Source organism: Eubalaena glacialis, chromosome 13 (genome assembly GCF_028564815.1).
Source record: "Eubalaena glacialis isolate mEubGla1 chromosome 13, mEubGla1.1.hap2.+ XY, whole genome shotgun sequence".
In the NCBI taxonomy this organism is placed as follows: Eukaryota; Metazoa; Chordata; class Mammalia; order Artiodactyla; family Balaenidae; genus Eubalaena; species Eubalaena glacialis.
The window spans coordinates 7,581,435-7,597,270 of NC_083728.1; positions in this window are offsets into that span (position 1 = coordinate 7,581,435).

Here is a 15,836-nt window from a genome sequence, read left to right on the forward strand (position 1 = left end):
CTAAAAACGATAAACCTTGTAAGAAATGCAGACTAAATCTGCCTCTGCAACTCCAATTTGTTGATTCTCAAACTGCCTGTGGTGAAATTCCCAATCCATCACAGAACTTTTGTAAAGTATAATAAAAAGGAATTACCAGAAAAGTAAAAATTCAAAAAGGCACAAATAATACAAAGTCCATTTGTTTAGTATGAGATTCAACAAAATTGTCAAATGGTTAAACATTTCTACTCTCAATTTTTTATTTGTCTTATCGTGAACAGTAAGGAAGTGTTGGCATATCCCCATGGGCCCTAGAACCATACTTGGTGCAGGGCCACCCTAATCTATATGCCTCCCCATTCCCATCTCTTTCTATATGTGCCCTTGACATGAGCCTGCAAACCTTATACACGTAACTGCTCTGTTACCACGGTAGTGTCTCTGTCTTACCCACACTAAATAAACTGTATGGTAGGCACCTTAATCTAACACAGGTAGTGTGGTCACTGAGAATATAGGATAAGATCTCACAAAAACTTTACACAAATTTGTCTCCCAGGGCTAGGATGGCTTGTAATCATGCTCACCTTGCCCCTCCTAGAAAACCTTCCCGCAGAGTTAGACAACTGTGTGCATGGGGACCTGATGACTGCTAGGAGGACAGGGCTATTTTCATCTCCTTGGTCACGTTCTTTGTCAAGATGCTCAACAAATTGGCAGCAGAAACGGCAGTTTTCCTGTCAGACTTGTCACTGGGAGAGAGCACGTTTCGGCATAAACGATTGTGTCCAGTGGTCGTCCAGGAAACGGTTTTGCAATCTGCGTTTAATCAAATTCATTGAGCTTTCACAGCATTACAAGCAGTTCATGACTGTCATTTTCCCCACAGATGACTCTATTCCTCAGTACCACTTACCCACTTAACACCTCCTGGCAACGGCCAGTGCCAGCCATCTGCCTCCGTGGCGCCAAAAGTAGCAACTTCTGATGCAGAGTGTGAATATTATGTTATTACATTTAATCTTTCCTCTGTGTGTTATCATTCAGCACAACGTCCTTCTGGATTATAGAAAATTAGATGGCAAATAATATTGCTTCCATATTGTTTTCTCCTCCCAGATTCCAGGGTTTGCCGCCAACAGCCAGCCACTCTCTGGACCCAAGGCAAACCATTAGGTATCGTTCCAATGCCTGCGCATTGCTCCAAACCGCACTGCACTGGATTACGTGGAATGTACACTAGCACTGCGTCTGGTGCTGCGTCGCCCTACTGTGAGTCTGTGAGGTTTCTAGCGTGGAACTCCCATCTAGAGCAGGGCTTACGCAACGTATAATTTCAATTCTCTCCATCACAATGCGGGGTTTGTTTTCCATTCCTAAATCTCCATGTGGACAGAAATGTGGGATGGGTTGTACATGCTGAGTTGTACAGGTACAATCACCCTGATGATTCCACTGGGAAATCTTGGGCAGATGAGCTATGGCTGACGACACAAAAAAACCACTCAAGTCAGCACAGAGGCAAAAACAACAACAAAACCCATCAGAATTGGTGTGTAGCATCTTATAAGCAAAAGCTAGTTGCTTGACCTAGGGTTTTTATTTTTCAACCTTAAGGCAGGTGTCGTGTAGAACTTTATTCCCGAAAATCTGATTTAATGGGTGTCCCTGACTCTGAAAAGTGACTCCTCATTCATTCATTTAATGTTCTGGCAATAAATATGTATTAAGTGCCCATTAGGTTTTTCACTTCAGTATTTCAAGATGCCTAATGGAATATTTGTCTAATGTGAGTTCAATGGGACATTAGGTTCATGGGTGTTGTGAAAAGGAATTATTCTATGGTCAATCGAGTTGGCAAAAAAAAAAACAAAAAACTGCATTAAACAAAGATAATCATGCCTATTGGTAGAATGGTTTCTCAGAGTTGACAGTCGGCTAACGTGCATTGAGAATTTCTAAGTAGGGAATTTAAAGGGTCAGATTAGCAATAGTTGTTTAGTTAACTGGATGCCTCTGGCCTCTTGCATTTTTCTTCAGAATACCTTATAGCCCTCATATTTCTCAGAATATATTTTGGTAATTGTATCTTTACATTCTACTGATCATTAATATTTATGTGACACCTCCCTCTCCCTGAACCTTTTCCATTTGCCTTGCAGTTAGGTGGGGCATTATGACTAGTTGTGGCCTATGGTCGTCAGCAAATCAAAGCATCGCAGAATGGGTGTGAGCTCTACAGGCTCTGTCTTTCCCTCTAGTGGTGATCACAGAGGATGAATAATGAGATGTTGGAGTCAAAAGACGAGAAAGGTCTGAATCTCTGAGTCAGCATTTCAAGAAAGTGACCGTGAAGAGAGGAAGACTAGAGTGGAATTGGCATGAGTAGGAAATAAACTCTTATGGTTTTCAAACTCTGAGGTTTTGAAGTATGGTTACTGCAGCACAGCTGATCCTGGCCTCTCTGTCTATAATGAAGCTACTGTGGATGACATTTTTTATCTATGGCATGGAATTCTATCCATACAAAATGGATTGTCTTCCTGACCATAATTACATGTTCTCATTTGTGTGAAGATTTTACCAACTCATCATTGCTTAACAAGTATTTGGAAGAAAAGAAAAAAAATTTTGAAAAGATGGGAAGAGAGTCAGTACAACAAGCTGCATTTCTTACTAAAAGATTTCCAGCAGGTGCTGCCTGTGAGAAAGAATATGCTAGAGCCTATGAACACACTTATGTCTGAGAGAAGAGTCTTTCTTTGCCTCAGATAGGATTTTTTTCCACTTAATTTATGAGTCTAGGTAAAAACATAAATCCCCTTCATGTTCAAGGAAAGCCTTTGGTCCTAAAGCGAGGACCAAAGAAGAAGCCATTTTATCAGAAACTTAAGTATCTTCATTACAACATCAACAACATTTATTACATCCACTAGTTGGCAGGACACTCTCTTGAGCTCCAAAAGAATTTACATAATTTGGCCCCTGGGATTTTTATAGTCAAAAGCAGCATCACTTAACATCCCCCCCTCACCTCTCCTGAGCACACGTTATCAGTGACATTCACATGAATGACGCATTTGCATGTTCAAAGCCACGGTTATGTACCATTACCAGCAAAACGTTGGTCATCCTTCCTTCACTCTTTCAGTCAAGAGACATAGTGTAATGCAAATAAGTAAGAGGGATATTCGAGGAATAGCCTTGAACGTGTCCTATTTATTTAAAGGAATACTTTGTGAACTCTGGTTTTTTAATTCTACAAGTGAAAAGTTAATTGGATTTGCAAAACTACTGACCATTACATGCTGATGATGATTATAGTTAATATTTATGGAATGTTTTCTATATACAAAGCAGCATTCCAAATACATGTAAATATAGACATATAGTTGTTTTTATATCAATTTACTTAATCCTTAGTCCTCACCACAATCATCTGAAAGGGCATTATTGTCCCCCATTTTGCAGAAGAGGAACCTGAGGTAGAAATGAGGAAGTGACTTGGACAAGGTTATGCAGCTGGGAATTAGTAGAACTAATATTATGTCATCTGCCAAGTGACTTCAAAGCTCACATCCTTTGACAGCACTAAAATATATAAAATAGTATCATAAAATAGTATGTCATAATATTTACAGTTGAGAACAGCTAAGCATCTCTAGACTGCTCTTAGTTTACTGCTAGATCTTGGGAATCTAAGTTTCCCTTTTTCTCGAGGGGCTGGGAAGATTTACTGCAAAATCCCTTGTAACCATAGGAAGTTATAATCCTTTTAGAAACACTCACTATCACCACCTCATTGAGGGAATGGCAGAAAGGAAGATGGTACATGGGTTATCCTTCCATTTTGTATTAGAGAACCATTGTGGAGTCAGAGCTCTGGGATTCAAAACGTAGCTCTACACTTGCTCTGCAACCATTCTGATTTTCATTTACTCTTTTGTCCAATATCATTCATTGAGTACCCAGTCTGGGTGTAGCACCTTTCCAGACCTTGTAGAGACAGCACTGGACAGACAGGCCAGGTTCTTGCCCTCATGATACTTACATTTCAGTGGGAGGAAGCAGGTAATGCACCAGGACACAAGTTCATTAGAGGACCATTTTCAGAGAACAGTAAATTACCTAAAGAAAAAAATGTAGAGTAATGTGAGCCACAGTAACTGTAGAGAGGGTACAAAAAAATCACTGAATAGAAACAGAATATGTTGGGCATAATGTTAATGGAAAGTAGAGAATACAACGTTCTCTCTATACTTTTTGTGACATGAAATTGAAGATGCACATAAATAAAACATGGATGTTTTCAGAATGACTTTTGTGGGTAATTCTCTTCTTGTGCAGATATTATTTTCAAACTAGTCTGTAGTGAAACAATAAATTTAAAATGCCTTCCCTTCAAAAACAATGTAAAAGCTTCAACCGTATTTTAATAAAGAAAAATTAGGAAAAAATACAAAAGCAAACAGTCATGCAATGTTGATATGGACTACTCAGCTGTCATAAAAAATGAGAACAATAAAGACAATATAGCCACCTAAGAATGTTTCTGATACGTAAGAATACACAGAATACAAAATTATTTATGATAGCTATTATTATAACTACGTAATATTTTACATGCATAAAACAAAGAGACGAACATTGCCCAGACAATAAAGTCAGTTGAATAGTCGGGAAATTGGATTGTATATGATATTTTCTTATTCTTGGTATTTATGAAATAATTTTTAAACTGTTTATATGATTTTAAAACAAAGCAAGCACTCTAACGATTTTGAACAATCCCCGCTGACTTCATTGAGGGGAAGAAAAAGTTTTCCTTATTTGACTTTCATATAAAGTATTGTTCGATAAAAGTTTTAATATATGTTGCTCTTGCAAACGGGTGTCCTAAACTACATGTAAATCTGTTTTCAATTCAGTAGTTAATCATCGCTAGACAGACACGTACTCTAGGTAGGCTACTGAATCCATCAAAGTGTTGATCTCTCCAAGGTTAGTTACAAGTGGTGCTTGACTTTGTTCTTTTCTGTTTATTTTTTGTCTATGTTGAGGTTACTTCCCTGTAAATCTAATTTATAAGTTTTCTCCTCACTGCAGTGTCTGGTAAGATGGCTAATTTTCTCCCCTAAGCTTGTGACAATTATAATTTTAGAATCTTTTCTAATTCCAGCTTCCCTTTTCCTTTTCATTTCTCTGTATACCCAGCAGCTTTTATACTAAATTTTGGTACTAAGTCGTTTGTATTTTACCATCTCCACTTAGAATACCGTTACATTTAGAATAGGAAATCTTTTATTCTCAGAGACACTGGCTACCAGTATGTGTTCTTATGAATCTTTCTACTTAGTGACTCACATATGACTCTGGACGCCTTGATTATTTGGGGGAATTGTAGGGTCATGCCATTTTTAATGTGATGTTTCATTCCGCTATTTTTATAGTTTGCATGGAATGCAGTCAAGTTTGTGTGAATGTCTGTATTTCATCTGATGTTCATTTGCTTCCGAAGGTCAAAGTATAAGCTAGGTGAACCATTAGCAGTGATTCCAGACCTAGAACAAGTTAATGACAGGCCTGAAATGGATGTTCTTACCAAGCATTTATAAGGTTACAGCTAGCCGCTTTCTCTCAGGATCCCAACAGAACAGCAGCGAAATCTTTCAGTGTCCGAAACTCCCACTGTGACTGCTGTCTTTCCTGCCCAGCCTTCATTGTATTGCATATGCAATATGTGGGTTACAGTAATCCCTTTTTTCTCTCTTCAATCATTATTGATTCAAGTGTTTATTAAGAAGTCACTACATGCCAAGCAATGGTTAATTCATTAGCTGGAACCAAACATTAACTCTCTGTGTCACGGACCTTCAACTAGAGGCGCAGACAGGAAATCCTTTAAACAAATACGTAAGTATGACATTGCAGAGAGTGAAAAGAGCTATAAAGGACATTCACTTGGGTAATAGGAAGTGGCTGAGTCAGGGGCTGGCACTTCGACGGGGCGATCAGCGTGAGCCTCTCTAAGAAACTGACATTTGAACCGAGATTTAAATGATGCGACTGGCCAGGTGCAGAGCTGGGGACATTGTATTCGGTAGAGGCAACAGCAAGGGTCAAGACCCCCCAGCTGCAGGGGGAAACTTGGGGTGCTTGAGGAATGGAAAGAAAGCCACTGGGTCTTGGGCAGAGTAACAGGGGAGCAAATGGCAGAGGTGAAGTTGGAGGGGTAGGCATGGGCCAGGTTAGGGGTTGGCAAGCTATGGCGCATGGGCAAACTCCCCCTAGTTACCTGTTTTTGGTGAACCGATAATGTTTTTTACAAATGCACACTTGCAATCACTATGATGATAGGGGACACTGAATTTGAATAACAGTTAGTGCTATCCCTCTCACAAACAAGAATTTCACTCTTGTAATTATTAGTTGATGATTACAAAAATTATACTTATATATTTTAATAATAACCTTTTGTTATTTAATAAGAATAATTTTTTTAATATTTTGAAATTCACCAAAGACTTTTGTCAAAATTTGTTTTCTTTTTTCTGATGAAAGTATCTAGTAGTATCCTTGATTTTGCCTCTTGGTGCACAAAGCCATATATACTTACTGTCTTTACAGAAAGTTTGTTAACTCCTAGGTTATATCATGCTAACTACTGTGGGAATACACTTTTTTAATCATCCTAAGTTTTGTTTTTTTTTTAATGATATCTGGTCCCTTTTTCTCTTATAACAAATATGTTCATTGAATGCCTATGTATGATATTATTAGGAAATAATACATAGTGAAAAAAATAGCCTCTCAGATTACAGATGATGCTGAAATTTTGAAGTTGATATTTCTACTTCTGTCTCAGTTTTCTTTCAGTCCTGTCAATCCAGTTTCCAAAACCACATATAGACACATCCCTTAGATATAACTGACATATAACATTGTATTAGTTTAAGGTGTATTACTAAATAATTTGATATTTGTATATATTGTGAAATGGCCACCACAATAAATCTGGTTAACATCCATCACTTCATATAGTTACAATTTTTTTTCTTGTGATGAGAACTTTTAAGATCTCCTCTCTCAGCAACTTTCAAATATACAATACAGCGTTGTTAACTATGATCATTCTGTTGTGCATGACATCCCCAGGACTTCTTTATCTTACTAATTTGTGCATTTTTTCTTTGACAGTGAGAAACCTGACTATATTACCTGTAATATATTTACTTATTTTTTATCCTTATATACACATAAAATTATCTTAGAATTGCTCACTCATTCTTCTATGAGAAACAGATTTATAAAGTCAAGCCCAGCATTTTAAAACAGGTCTTATTTACCTTTGGCCTTATAATATCCACTTAAAATTCTGTTTTCCAAAGTCACTTAGGTTGCTTCTTTTCTTCTACCCCTTCATTTGTGATATACTTACGTTAATTTATTACTACTTATATTCCACATTTGGCTTTCCCTCACATCTTGATTGATTTTGCTTATGAATATTTTTTTGCTTATATGTTTATTTTTTTGGTGTACTTTTCATTACTCTGGTTCTAAAAGTCAGAGCACTACGATAAAGTACACTCAGAGAAGTGTCTCTCCTTCCTTTCCCGCTACCCTGTTCCCACTTTCAACTTCTTTCTACCCTTTTCTCACCCACCCCACGGAGGTAATGGATCTATTTAGTTTTTTGTTTATCCATCCTGCATTTCTTTTGCACAAATGAGCAGATACATGCATATTTTTAATAGCTTCTTTTTCTTACATGAAGGAGAATGTACTATAGATATTTTTCTGTATTTGGCTATTTTCACTTAACAGCATGTTCTGGAAATCCCTCCAAATCACATTGTAGAACTTGTCCTCATTCTTCTTACAGCCTCACAGTACTCCATTTTGTGGACGCACCATCATTTATTCAACTCCACTCCTAGGGATGGGCACTTAGGTTTTCTCCAAAATTTTGCAATGACAAATGACGCTGCAAGGGACAACCTCGTGCATATGTATTTTCATACTGTTGGGAGTGCACCTTCAGGGTAGACTTCTAGAAGAGGAACTGCAGGATCAAAGGTGCATGCGTGTGGAGTTTTGTTAGGTTTTGCCCAGTTCCCTGTCAGCATTCCCACCAGCAGTGTCTGAGAGTTCCTGCCTCTCTCAGCCTCACCAACAGAATGCACTGTCACACTGTTTAATTTGTGCCAGTGTTATAGGTGACGAATTCTGTGTCAGTGTTTTAACTTTCATTTCTCTAATTATGAGTGGTTGGTTCTTCATCTATTTCAGAGCAATTTATTTTGGCTATGCCGCACGGCTTGTGGGATCTCAGTTCCCCGACCAGGGACTGAACCTGGGCCCCGTCAGTGAAAGTGCCGAGTCCTAACCACTAGACCTCCAGTGAACTCCCTGTTTTTTGACATTTTAAAGTATCAGCTTTTTGCCAGTTTGTCTCTCAATTTTTAGAGATTTTAATCCATTGGAGACATTATTGTGGCATATTTTATACATATTTTCTCCCAGTTTTCAGTTGTATTTTGATTTCATATATGTTGTTAGGTTATTCCCCCCCATGTAACTTCTTCCTTTTATTGCAGTAACTTTGTCAATCTTTTCTTGTATTACTTTTGGATTTGGAGTCACAGTTGGAAGGCTTTCTCTCCACTGTGGTTGAAGTAGAGTTTACCTATGTTTTTTTCTAGTACTTGTATAGTTTCATATTTTTACTTTAGATCCCTAATCTATTTGGAGTGTATTCTTATACACGGTGTGAAATATGGATCCAATTTTATCATTTTCCAGATGGCTACTCAGTTGTCCCAATGTCATTTATTAAAAAGCCCTTCTTGGGGCTTCCCTGGTGGCGCAGTGGTTAAGAATCTGCCTGCCAATGCAGGGGACACGGGTTCGAGCCCTGGTCTGGGAAGATCCCACATGCCGCGGAGCAACTAAGCCCGTGAGCCACAACTACTGAGCCTGCGCGTCTGGAGCCTGTGCTCCACAACGGGAGAGGCCGCGACAGTGAGAGGCCCGCGCACCGCGATGAAGAGTGGCCCCCGCTTGCTGCAACTAGAGAGAGCCCTCGCACAGAAACGAAGACCCAACACAGCCAAAAATAAATAAATAAATGTAAAAAAAAAAAAAAAAAGCCCTTCTTCTTTATCTCAGTGCTTTGAGATGCTACCTTCATTATATACTAAATTTACGTAAGTACCTCGGACTGTGCTAGGCTTTCTCATCTTTTTTTTCTTTTAATAGTTAATTTATTTATTTTTGAATTTTATTTTATTTTTTATACAGCAGGTTCTTATTAGTTATCCATTTTATACATATTAGTGCACATATGTCAATCCCAATCTCCCAATTCATCACACCACCACCACCCACCTGCCCCCGCTTTCCCCCATTGGTGTCCATACGTTTGTTCTCTACATCTGTGTCTCTATTTCTGCCTTGCAAACCTGTTCATCTGCACCATTTTTCTAGATTCCGCATAGATGCGTTAATATACGATATTTGTTTTTCTCCTTCTGACTAAGCTTTCTCTTCTATTTCACTGGTCTATTAGTCTATATATGGACCTGTTCCATGCTGATTTAATTATAGAGGCTTTATAGTATGTTTTAATGTTTGCTAGGACTAGACCCCATCAGAGTTTTTCTTTTCAAAGTTTATTTTTTTCCTGGCTCTTCTTATATATTTCTTTTTCCACATGAACTTTAGTATCAGTTTGTCTAACTCCATAAAATAGCCCATAAATGAGAAACTTAGGTACAAGTTTAGAAAGAAATAAAGACAGGGGAAGGAAGGACAAGGAAAGGACAGCCATCTCCCCAAGACTCTTATATCCCAGATCAGAACACAGCTCAGCTGCTCTAATGGACTCATTATTGGGCACCTACTGTATGCCCAGGTGTCATAGCCACTGGGAATAGAGTGGTGAACTTAACAGAAAGAGCGGCCCTTCCCACAAAGATGTAGCTGAAAATCTTGGCATTGTGAAGCACAATTTGGAAGTGGTCCTTGTGTGTGTGTGTGTGTGTGTGAGTGTGTGTGTGTGTGTGTATATATATAAATGCATATATATATGCTTTTCTCTTCTTGCTACAAATTCCTAGGCAATAAAATAGGGAATTTTGAAATAATGTTATAAAGTTCAAAACAGAACTCACGGTCTCCCCAGTTTGCCAAGTCATTCATCTCTAAGTCACTCTTGGCACTCTCCTCTTTTTACTGCCAGCATCTAATCAATCACTCTCGACTGTGTGTTCCACTTCCACAGTGGCTCTCAAGTCCACGCACTGCTCTCCAGGTCACTTCCACTCTTCTGATCCAAGCCTCCAGGCCAGCATAATCTTTATCTGGACTATTGCACGTATGTCCTAAATCCTCTTTCTCTCCCTCCCTCTCTCTCTCTCTCTCTGCCTCTCTGTCTTTCTCCATTTCTCACTCAGCACTCAGCAGCCGGAATGATCATGATTTTATAAAGGACTCAGATCGTGTCTCTCCCCAGCTTCACACCCTTCAATGGCTTGTGACCATTCCTGGGCAAATGTTCAAATTCTTTGTTATTCATGGTTTACTAGTCTCTGCAGGATCTGGCTTCTGCCCATCTCATACTGCTGTTCCTCTCAGTCACTATGCTATCACCACCCTGGCTCGCTCCAGCTTTTAGAAAGTGCCCTGCTTTTTCTATGGGCTCTTCCAATGCCTGTTACCACCTCTACATCCCACCTTTCTGCCAGGTGACCTCCTCTGGATCCCCTCATCAGGTTTAAACATTCTTCTTCGAGGAAGCCTTTCCTGTGTCGCCATCCTTCATCAGGCTCCCTATTTCTGCACTCTCATTCAATGGTGTGCTACTCCCTCAGATCACTTATAACAACTCTAATATTCACTGCTTGAAAGAAAACAGGAGAGAACAAAGAAACAATTGAATCCCAAACTGAAACTTTTTAACATCTGAGCAGTACAGTGTCTGCAGTATTTTGGGTGATGGTATCGATGGGTAGTTACTGTGGAAAATTGAATAAAGTTCACTTACTTGCAGATAGAGTCATTTAGATTTATGAATTTAAAATGTATACCTTTTTTTTTTTTAATTTTTATTTATTTATTTATTTATTTTTGGCTGTGTTGGGTCTTCGTTTCTGTGCGAGGGCTTTCTCCAGTTGCGGCAAGTGGGGGCCACTCTTCATCGCGGTGCGCGGGCCTCTCACTGTCGCGGCCTCTCTTGTTGCAGAGCACAGGCTCCAGACGCGCAGGCTCAGTAATTGTGGCGCACGGGCTTAGTTGCTCCGCGGCATGTGGGATCTTCCCAGACCAGGGCTCGAACCCGTGTCCCCTGCACTGGCAGGCAGATTCTCAACCACTGCGCCACCAGGGAAGCCCTAAAATGTATACCTTTTTATACAGTCTTCTATAATCACTATGGTTTGGATTACAACTTGCCATTTGAGATTTTTATTTCAAGCACTCAAATAACAAAAGGCGATTGTTTCTTACATTATCTCCAACACTGCAAGGTGTTCTTCCATCATCAAATTGTTAAAGAAAACACACAAAACATATGTTTTCCATTGTTCCCTGCATAATCTGTAGCTATAGAAATGTGGGATGCTTACAGTCTCAGCAGAAATGAGTGAGCATGAAATATTCATAAGCTTGGTGTTTGTGATTATTAAGTAATGGCCAGTTCTGGTGAGTTTGTCATGTAAAAAATACATAGTTATTTATTAAATAAATGAATATTCACTACAGAAGAGATCTCATTATAATAGAAGCTGAGACGGAGTCCTCAAGAGGTATAGTGAAGACTTGAAAATAAAGGACAGGAAACTGCAGGAAATATAGCTGCATTCGGGATTCAGCACAACCCATACGTATCATCTTCAGTCACACACGTGACTGTCCTCAGTATGTGAGATAATGTGAGGCCAAGTATTTGTCTCAATGTGTCCCACGCAATAAGCATTTAAGGCATGTTAGGTATCATTTTAGTTTCATCCATCATTGTATCCAATATTTTCTCTTGCAAATTGGCATTCATCCTGTACAAGTGGAAACAAAGTGGAGCACTCCCTGAGTCAAATCCTGCTGAGGTTGGACCTGGAGGAAACATATGCACAATACACATATACATACATGCACACATTCATACATACACATCCATACACATACACGTATACACACATACACATAGATACACATAGTGTATAGATTTGGATTCCAAAGAGCTGAAGTTTAAAGATGGTACTGCTCCTTCTTATCTTTGAGACTTTGTGTCTCCCTTCCTGATCTGTAGAATGGGGATAACGTTTCTATAAATTTAATGACATCTGGTAACTCAAAATATTTTATACATTATGTATAATTAAAACATGACAACTTTTGTTTATTTAATTCTTTCATTTAACAAATAATTAGTGAGCCCTTGGACTTCACGGGGCCATTTCATATTGGCTGCAAGAGTAGAGACACAGGAAATGCCTGCTTCAGTAAGCCCTCTCCATTTCTCCTCTAGGTAAGAAGAAAATCAGCATTTGGTGTTTTAAAAAACTGCTATTATAACTTGATTAATTGATATTACAAATATGTACACAAAGCACAAGTTCAAAGGTATGTAGTCAAATATTGAAAGATTGAAACATTGCTTGAAATAGCAAAAAATAGGAAAAAGAAACCTAAGACATCATTAACTGGCACAGGATATATTAATGGGATACATCTGTTTAAAGGAATATTACGCAGCCCTTAAGAATAAGGCATCCCTAAGTGAGAGGCAGTGATTTCATGCTGAGAGCTGATGCTGCAGAATGGTTTGGGGAATGGAGTACAGAGCTGTTGTAAGGATGCTGTAAGGATTAAAGACTTAGAGTTATGTCAGGTTTAGAACATATACTATATATGTGTGGGTGTGTTGCGTCATCACCGCTATCACCACCATCATCATCAACATCACTGAAGTGGAATATTTCAAAGATATATTATGAAGTAAAAAATCCAGATGCATAATTATATCCACATGCTACTGTTTGTGCATAAAAATGTACATTAGAGGATGGGAAATATGTCTTATGTACAACACATTTCTGAAAGAATTTAGAAGAAATTCATCATGTTGTTATCTCTTTGGAGAGTAAACAGACAACTGAGTGTGATGGGAGAAAATGAGGTGGAATTATTCCTAATTTGAAAAATAATTTAATCTGTTTGGAATATTTACCATATATATATATATATATATATATATATATATATATATATCACCTGTTTAAAAAGTAACAATAAAACCAAGCTAGATAAAATAAATGAATATATGCAATCATTATGTAAGCAACAATTTTATATTTTTCACCATACCTCCTATCTAGGCCACATCAATGAGCCTAATATTTGCCTTTGTGTGTGTGTGTGTGTGTGTGTGTGTGTGTGTGTATGTATGTGTATTTGTCTACGTGTGCATATGTGTGTTTATGTGTATTGCGTATATGGGTGTGTACGTGTATATGTGTATGTGTTTATGTATGTGTGTATGTGTATGTATGGATGTGTGCATGTATGTATATGTGTATAGTGCATGTGTGTATATGTGTGCATACATGTGTGTATGTATATATTTGTATGTGTGTGCATGTGTGTATGTGTGTATGCATGTATATGTGTATGTGTATGTATGGATGTGTGTGTATGTATATGTGTATGTGTGTGCATGTGTGTATATGTGTATAGTGTGTGTGTGTATGTATGTGTATGTATGGATTGTGCATGTATGTATATGTGTATTGTGCATGTGTGTGTGTATGTGTGCATATGTGCATGTGTGTGTGTGTGTGTGTGTGTGTGATTGCTGTGTGCTGGCATCTCAGTTCTCCAGAGTCCATTTTCATCAAGGTAAAGCACGGTAAAACCTATCAGCATTGCCTAGTTCTTCAGTAAAACCTTGAATACTTTTAGCAATTAAATATCCTGGAATGACTGAAGCATCTCAGGGCCCAGAAAGCATGAGTCATAGCGCATGGCCTCCTTGGGCATCACCCAGCCTGGGGCCCTTCCACGCTGGCGCAGTGGACGTGGGAGGTCCTGGGGAGCTGCCTGAAATCGGGGCATCTGGACTCTGTCTCAGTAAATTTACAAGCAGGTTTTATTAAAAGGAGTTGCCTCTTTGAGGTGTCTGCAGCTATTAAACTAAGGGGAAGAGAAGGTTGAAAAAAAATTAAAACCACACTTTCTACCCTCCTCCAACAGCACATCAACTTATGTAAATTGTTTTTTCTAAGTAGCTGCAAAGTCACTTAAAGCATTTTATTTAATCCATGTGGGCAGAGCCTCAAGGTTTCAAGCTTTTGTGCCTGTGCTGTATGCAAGCTCCTCGGTGCTGCGTGGCTTTCAAAAGGTGCTTATAAGATTTTCCAAGAGGAATTGTTGACACACAAGCAATCCAGAGCCAGGGATGTCAGTCCTTGAAACAGGAGCCCGGACATGCCTATTTGTAGTTTTATCAGCAGGACAGGCGATCTTGAGGGGCCTGGTTTCAAAATCCCGCAGCTCCTCTCTACCATTTGTGAAACATGATTCTCCTGACTATGAGGGCGGGACACAGCCTAGATCCTGCTTTTAGAGGAAACACACATGACACCAAGGCAGCACTGTGGGTGCTGCCCTTCAAGGACATATAGGAGAGGCTGCAAACCCGTGAACTGTGCAGGACCATGCACTGTGCACTTGCTGCACCCTCAGATCAGAATGCTTCCCTGCTTCCTCCCTTGGAAGATACCCTACAGATATAGAGCATGGTTTTAACCATGGCTCTGCCTCTTATTAGCTGTAAGGTCACTGTAAGGTGACTGCCTACTAGCTGTAAGGTCACTGCCTGACCTCTCTAGGCCAAATTTTCTAATCTGTATATGGAGAATAAATAAATTCGTTCAACTAACATCTGAGTTTTAGTCTTTGCAGGACTTGTACTTTTGCAGAATCTCTAGGCACTAGTTACAGAGGTACAAAAGACAGGCTCAGGGAACCTCGGTGAGGAAGGAAAACAGGGAAACCTCTGCGTCTACCCTTCTAAGTTCTTAGCTAAGACCCCTTGGTTATAAAAGATTAACAGGAAAAAAACAAACAGAAGTTTAATAACATATGCCTCCTGTATGCAAGGGAGAAACCCAGGAAAACTGAGCAACTCCCCGAAAAGGCCCAAGCCATTACCTTAAATACCATCTTCAGCTTGCCCGTGGGGAGAGTCGGTTATGGGAGGTTATCAGGAAAAGCACAGTAAACAAGGGTATGGCTGTTGTGCAGATTTAAGTCCTTGCCTTCTCTATGGATAAGTTTCTAGAGATTTAGTCATCCGGGTACAGAGAGGGAGACACCCTTACAAATGGAGATTTCCTCAACAAATGTAAATGTCTCTTACAAAAGGGTAAAAGGGTAACTCCTACTGAGTTTTCCCTGTGTCTGCTGTTTCCAAAAATAATCAGCCTTTTAAAAGAAGCCTTATGCCAAAGAGGTACATTTGGGGTGGCAAATTCTGCTCCCCTTCACCTCCATTCTAGGGAATCTTAATGGAATACTCTTCCTTAGGATATTGATAATGACGAAACATCCCCCCAGAGATTAAAGATAATGCTGGAACACTCTTCTTACAGCAAAGGCCGTTTGAAAGGACAACGCCTACCTTCAAATTTGATATGTGAGAATTAATCAAGAAAGTGCAAGAAAAGCTGTTGGCAGTGCCAGCACAGGTTAAGCGCTAAACAAGCGTAGATATTATTCATTTGAGCCCAATTTCCTATTTCTCGGGAAGCCACCCAACTGGTTCAAATCCTTCCACTATCTGCTTTCAGAAATCC